The sequence below is a fragment of the Centruroides sculpturatus genome, unplaced genomic scaffold, assembly GCF_000671375.1.
Source record: "Centruroides sculpturatus isolate CEXI.00-Female unplaced genomic scaffold, Cexi_2.0 scaffold20, whole genome shotgun sequence".
NCBI lineage: Eukaryota > Metazoa > Arthropoda > Arachnida > Scorpiones > Buthidae > Centruroides > Centruroides sculpturatus.
The window spans coordinates 546334-554346 of NW_019384333.1; positions in this window are offsets into that span (position 1 = coordinate 546334).

The window sequence follows — 8013 nt, forward strand, 5'->3', positions numbered from 1 at the left end:
TCAGCGATTCCCAACCTGTGGTACGCGTACCCCTAGGGGTACGCGATAGGTTGTTTAGGGGTACAGAAAAAAGTTAGTTATTATGGCAGAAAAAATAATATATTATGTATCACAAACTAATAGTATTAAAAAATTATTAGGTAAAAAATGTTCCTTGCAACAATCACAACTTTATTATACATTTTTTCTTTTAGGTTTTTTTTCTTTAATTTAAAGTTACAATATGTAAAATTAACAATACGGTTACTCACTAAATTTCTTAAATGAGGGGTACAATCTAGCGATATGACATGTCACGGGGTACAATCTAGAGATATGACACGTCACGGGGTACGCTAATGAAAAAAGGTTGGGAACCACTGCTATACACCTTACTTAACAAAAAAAAATATATATATGAATTTTTAAAAATTAAACTTAACCAAACGGTACATTATGTACATATTTAGAAAAAACGGCCCATGTGGAATTTTCCACATGGCCAGTCCGCCCCTGTTATTGACCATTTGTGACATGCCATAACGCGGATAAATTTTTTAAAAAAACTAATAATAAATAGGTTTAAAATTGATAAATACAAATGTATTCTGACAGTTTATGAGTTAATTATATTTTCTATTTGTAAAATTTCCTCAACCTTAACACAAAATAAGAAAAAAAAAGTGAACTTTTAAGAAAGTTGCGGAATTTCCCGGATTAAAAAAAATCCTAGTGCTGATCTACAATCTAGTGACAAAAAGCAATATGGCTGCCTCCATTCTGCTCATTATGAGCTGGATATTCTGAATAAAACAAGAACAAACCAAAGAATTGTATCTGAATCTAGAATCAAAATTAGAAAAATACGTGCCCAATCTAGAAAAAAAAATAATACAAATAGAAGTCATACAAGAATCATTCAGATTTCGAACAAATATGCGTTTTTCAACACTGAACAACACGGGTATCCCGTGATATAAAGCATTTTTGGTGACTTATCAATAGAATTCAAACACTTTCGACTTATTTTTCACTGCAAAATCATAAGTTCATTTATATAGATTTTAAAAACGCAGTATGTAAAAACGATTACAATATCAGCAACAATTTTGATATACGTTCCATCAATTTAAAATATCAACATATGAAATACTAGCAAATAAGTCCGGCGTTGCTCTGACAAACCATTTGGATAATTTAGTAAATATTGTACGTTTGGAAATTAATGTAATAAAGACAGAAATTTTTCCAGTTCAATGAGAGTGACCGAAAAGTAGTAAATTTTTGGAAATTTCTGAGGGCACTTGGTCCTAAAATCAATTAGTTAGAAAACAAATGACTATTAAGTTTAACATATTTAGATTTTTACAGCTATGGTGAGAAACGTTTAAAATCTACAACATCCCTGTCGCGTCCTTTGAGATATATTAGTGATGCGACAAAAAAGGTATTTGACATTGACCGATATCGGCGCCCTGGGGATTTGGCAGTCCGCGTGTATGCACGCTCTGCAATCGTCTTCATTAGCCACTCATAGGGAGCTATTTGACTAAATGCATTGTTTTAATATTTAAAAAGTAAAGAATATTTTATATTTTTATATACGTTTATTTACAAAGCTATATTTAATTATAATTTTCTTTAAAAGTATATTCATACAATTGAAGAATATTTTGTACCAGGTACATCCAGTGGTGATATTCAGCGGGTTCGCACAGGTTCGGCCGAACCTGTTGTTAACATTTTCAAAGTTTTCCGAACCCGTTGTTAAACACACGTAACATTTCTCAGCGGTTTTGTTTCTTTTAAAAAATATATTAAAATATACGTATTATACTCTGTAACACTACTAAACTAGAGCCTTATACCCGTTCGCTATGTTCCCCTTGTACGCCGTTCGCATATAACCTCCATCGACCGTTTCAATCTCGACTGAAACGAGATTTAAGCTGCGTACTGTACACACTAGGCATTTTTAAACGCGCGTTTTAAAGAACCAAGAGTTCTACTAAAGCGCCCGAAAAACGCGCGTTTTAAGAAAAATCTATAAACGCGCGTTTAACGCGTGCTTGGCCAAAAGCGCGCGTTTGAGTATGTACGCCTATGTAGAACTCTTGGTTCTTTAAAACGCGCGTACACAGTACGCAGCCTTAATCGCGATCGACTCAAGAGAGTTCTTGAAACTAGGTCCAGTCATACGAGGGATCCCACAATCCCACGCGCGCGAGAAAATACAAGATGGCTGCGGAACACGTGTCGGGCTATCGACAGCGAAATAAAAAAGATATTGTATTTCGAGAAACGATGACATCTGTCTATTATTATAATAATACCTAATGATAAAATAAATGATTTAGAAAAGTTTTTTCTTGAGAAAAAGTCATAGGGAAAGCAGTTAACTCCTTGGGACTCTAGCAATTTTTGATATTAATGTAATTAAACATAAAAAATACTTAAAACTGAAAAAACGAAAGAAATGCGTTAATTCTGAAGAAAAAGCTTCAGATTTTATTTTCCTTTGTCTTGTCTTTCTGTGAAATCTGACGCTGATGAGTCATTGTTTAAACAGCTGGATGACCTTGAACACAGCTGGAGTTGGATTTCCCGGGACGTTCTCATAGAAGTCTCGGGAGGCGATGGGTTTATAGTAGGGTGAATACTAGCTGGCCGTATATTTTTAAAAAATTAAAATTTTTATTGCGATTTCCGACCCCCCGACTTAATTAAACTTATATATAATAAAATCTATTAATTAAAAAAATTTAAAAACTATCGGGGGTCGTTTTTGACATCAGAAACTAGCTTTAAATAACTTTACCGAAGGAAAATTTGTGCACTACAACTTTAGAACGATGAATGAAATTTGATATCAAACTTCCATTAAAAAACAATTAAAAAGCAATTAAGCGTGAAGCGTGCGTCATTAAAGATAAATTAAAATCGCGATAAAATTTTTTCGCGCGGGAAAAAATTTTTGAAAAAATTTGGAGACAAAAAACATTCCAAAAATCCAAAAAAACAAAAATTTTTGGGGTCCAAAAACCAGAGTTTTATGTAACGCTATGTGACTTGCCCGAGATATCTCGGGCTTGGGGTTTAATTTAAAAGGAAAAATTTTCTGTTAGCGAACCCTTTGTTAAATATTTCGAATATCACCACTGGGTACATCCCCCACACATTTTGTTTCACCAAGTAAGTTTTTATTATTTTATTTTTAGTTGTAGCCCTTATATCTTGGCTAGCGATTCGGAATGTAATTGTGATATTAGAAATGCATTTAGAGAGGTCTACGGTTTTTATTGGCTTATCGAACAAACGATACGAATGGACCCTAGACCATCACCGACGCCCTTGAATGTCGGCTTCTTACAGAAACACAGCTTCCCTATCGTCAAATGTCACGGCACGCCACTAAAATGTACGATAAAATAAGTATTGAGAAACGACATCTTTTGATGAAGATGACTAAATATTAATTAATTTAAACCGTTCACCGATGTATCGATTGTGGCTAAGACTGATGCATACTGGAATGTACCCAATGGCTACAGTAGAAAAGGACACAAGTTTGCAAACAGTTCCAATCATAAGTGCACGAACAGAACGTCACGTTGATTGCTGGTATGAATTCAATTTCAATTGTGAACAATTGAAACTGAATTCATACTTACAAATTAATGCACGGTTTCAATTAATTCACAGCAAGATCTGTCTTTTAACGAAGTCATTGTTGAACTACTGGAATATCTAGATTAGGAGTCGCAAACTGGTGGCCCACGGGCCGCGTACTGCCCGTTAAGACTTCATAAGCATTCATGATTTATTTTCTAAAAAATCAATGTTTCTAACATCTTGCGTGGATTGAGGGTCCCTTTACACACAACGGTGACGTGACCGTTCAGTATCCGTTCAATGCAGTGATTTTTGCCGGTGGGAAATTATTGACCTAGTTTTAAACCGCCCTGTCCAGATTCATCCCTCAAGTGCCGAGCAGTGGCAGTGCCGTGAAAGTACATTTTACCGGAACGATATTTTCACTGACGGTAAATTTTGTTTTCCAATGGATGACTAATATTTAATTGAAATGGTGCATCAACACCCTGTTCTATTTGATTTATCTCATTCGAAATACAGTACATGTACATTGGGTACAAAATGAATATTTCTCTGTTTTGTTTAATAAAATATGAAATGATGTAGGGACATTCGAAAACATTCAAAAAAATATAGATTTGTCATCTATTAATTTTTTATAAAGAATATGAAACTCCCATTCTATTGATTTTTTTTTCCATGCTTTATGTACTGTACCCACTTGCGGCGCTTTCTTAATTGCATTTCTTTTTCTTCTTCATCCAAACATATAGCTATCGTAGCCAATTCGTCCTCAGAATAGTTCATGACCACTCACCGAGAGAATGGTCATATCACTGTTGTGTGTAAATACTTATCAGTGCACTGTGCCGGCACGTCATTGTTGTCTTTAAAGGAAGATGCACACATGCGGCGCGGCAAGGGAAAGCGGCAGAATGACATTACTTTTTATCGCCGCAGAAATCGATTTTGTGCCGCTTTTCTCGTACCGCAAAAGTTGGTTGAATTCTATCTTTTGCGGCGATTGCATTTCTATCAGCCAATAACTTCGTCTGATAGTCACGTGAGAAAATACAATCACATGGTGTTTTAAAATGGCGGAAAGTTCGACGCGGTTAACCGAGGTAACTAACATCAGAATAAAGAGGAAAGATAAATTTAATACAAATTCTACACAAATAATCATATATAAATTAATTCAAAGAACGAAACAACGGAATCTTACTCGAAATATTATTCTTTATCGAAAGACCGTAATCGAGGAATAAGCGTATTTTGTACACCAGTTCTTTCTCCATCCAAGAAAATATTTCTAATCCAAAATCTTCGTTCGAATCTTCGACAAAATCTTCTAGCTAAATAAAGCAAGCCGTACAAAACAAAATTTGTAAAGACGTGGATAGCGGCAATGTCGGTATCGTTCGCCATCTTGAATACTAAACGCTTGCGCCGAAATGTAAGAGGATTGCCGCTTGTGTGGTTGTGCTGCCGAGCGGCAAAGACGCGTACGCAACACCGCTTTTCCTTGCCGCGCCGCATGTGTGCATCCTCCTTAAATGCTCGTTTATTTCATTAAATTTTATACAGTTTATTCATCTGATTATATTTATAGTATTTCAAAAGTTCTTGTACGTTTCATTTACGAATGATAGATACCATAAATAGAAAATGATAAAGGTTTTAAGTGGGTTGTTTTGTTGGACGTCCGAAGAGTTGAGGGGTTAATGCTAATTAAGATTTTTTTAAAATCAAATAGCCTAGACTGTATTGTCTATTTTTACATTACAACTCTTGAGTACTGTACAAACAAGTATTATTTAGAGTACAAGAGTAATCTACTCTTGTTATTACCAACAACGTTTATTCATATTTACTAAAAAATACAGAATTTATCATATTTTTAATAATAAAATGTAACTTTTATATGGCTTTGTGAACCTCTTCCACTGTGAGGGCTTAAAATAGAACTTATCAGGCAAATGTCATCAGTTACATAATACTGTATACTGCTCATACAGTATTATGTGACATAGTATAAAGCAATATTAAAATTACAATTAAATTCTACACAGTATATAAAATATAAAGGCAGAATGTTACTTTATTGTCCCAATATAAAATTACAAAGTTAAGTATGTAACAAATAAACGATTATTAGCCTACTGCCAAGTACCCACACATATAAACTAAACTTTTTAATGTGCAGCTGTTTCGCGAAAACAGTACAAAATTCATGCTACTATTCACACACTGCATAATTGAAAAATCTCTCTTAAAAAAAATTACAGATTACTATGCATGTAGATTTCTCACCCTTTTCAAGAAAAATAAAAGAATTAAAAATTACAATGGAGTAATATGTATAAATTAAAAATACACAAGTCAGTAAAATAGAAACTGGGATGAAATCATTTATTGTTAGCTATCGTACTGCAACTGCAGAATTAGGATATGTGATTAGCCTCTGCTTTAGGTAGAATTTTTGTTTTCTAGTGTATTCTTTAGATTTATTCAGACCCTTTATGAAGAAATGTAATCTAGTCAGTAAGTAAAATTTTACAATATATTTAGCGACAATTTCTCTATGTTCACTGCAGCTAACTAGATCGATACGTTTCATTGAAATCAAATCATTTAAAAAATCTTGTGGAGTTATCTTACACTAAATGAAAAAGTATAGTTATCTTCTAGTTTCATCAATATAGACAATAGCACTATCAACGATAAAACACAAGAAGATGAAATGATTATTACCGAGAATTTGAAGAAGAAGCAAATAACCGATGATTCCAATGTAACGATTCAGAGACAGAAAACACGATTGAGTCTCAGGAAGTTCTTGTAACTATAGAGCCAATACTAAAAAAGATAGAATCTGTAGTGACTATAAGAAACAACGCAAAATTGAGTTTGGAGAAACAAGCTGAAAAAAATGAAAGCCGCGTCTCTTCATAAATATCCAAATGTGAAAATTGACCAAAATGTGAGACTGAAAGTGCCTAAAATTGACAAAGCTAAAACCGACCCGAAAAGCATTATTGCAGTTGTAGCAGGTGTAAAGGACAACGAGTTTTACCAACTAGGTACCAAAATTGGAGTACTAAAGCAGCTTTATACACAAAATCAAATGCCCTGAAGACTTTATCAAGATAGAAGAAGTTGTTAAAGATAAAGAAGTGAGTCTTCGAGAAGTTGTCGCAAAATTCTTTGACCGGAGGACAAGGTTTCAAGAAATGCAACTGCCTAAAAACACGCGTAACAAAGAAGTGTGCTTGCAAGTCATCAGGATTACTTTGTAACTCTAAATGTCATGATAGCTCTCCATGTTGTAACAAGTAAAATCCTTTTTTTTACTTTTATTAAATGACAATGAATACCAAATGATTAGAAAACATACTGTGATTACTGATTAGCTTAGCCAATATAGGCTATTACAGGTAGGCCTTCTACAACGCGGTACCTTTACAACGCGTTTTCGCTCCAACGCGGTTGGAAAAATGCGGTAATTTTCTTACAACGCGGTACTTTTACAACGTGGTTTACGGTATTTGGAAACGAATTATCTTTCACATAACAGAAAAATCGCAACGGATCACGTGATACGAACCGCAATTCGGTAATGTCCTTGAAAACAGCTGTTTGTTGATGTTGGCGTGTTATTTATTCCCTTGAAAGTTTCAGGGGAAGACCGGTTTCTAGACAGACCTGTTTCTAGACATCAGTTACCGTAAACACTCAAATATATCACTAAATTTTCCATCATTTATACTGTTTCAATAAGTGGGGACAGCAAAAATGGTCCAAAATATAGTATAAACTTCTATTGGGTGTATATTTTTAACAACATAGTGAAGAAAAGTTATTTTTTGCGATTTTTACTGTTCACAAAACTGATTGAAAAAATTTTAGCCATAACAATGTCGAATGAAAAGAAAGGACCGTCGTTAAAAAGGAAATTTATAACTCTTCAAAGATAGAAATTTTGGATCGAATTATCATAAAAATCAAGAGCGTATAGCTGATATTAGTAGGCATTTTAATTTAAATGAGTCGACTATTCGGTCGATTAAACAATCGGGAAAAAAGATTAGAAATTTGGTCGCATCCGGATCATCTATTCTTGCGAAAAATATTGCTAGTCCGAGAGCACCTATAATGTAAAAAATGGAACAAGCGCTAATATTATGGGTAGAAGATATGAACAAGAAACGGTTGCCTTTAAATAAAACTGCACTTAAACACAAAGCCTTAAAAATATTTGATTATTTAAAACAAATGGGACAGTCATCGGCTGATGAAACAAGGTTTAAATTCGTGGTTAGCAATGGCTGGTTTGAAAAATTCAAAAAACGCCATTCAAACGTCAAGTTTTTCTCTTTTTAGAACCGAATCCCAGTTTTTGTATTAAGTTGGTGTCTCCTATAACGCGATTTCCCACAA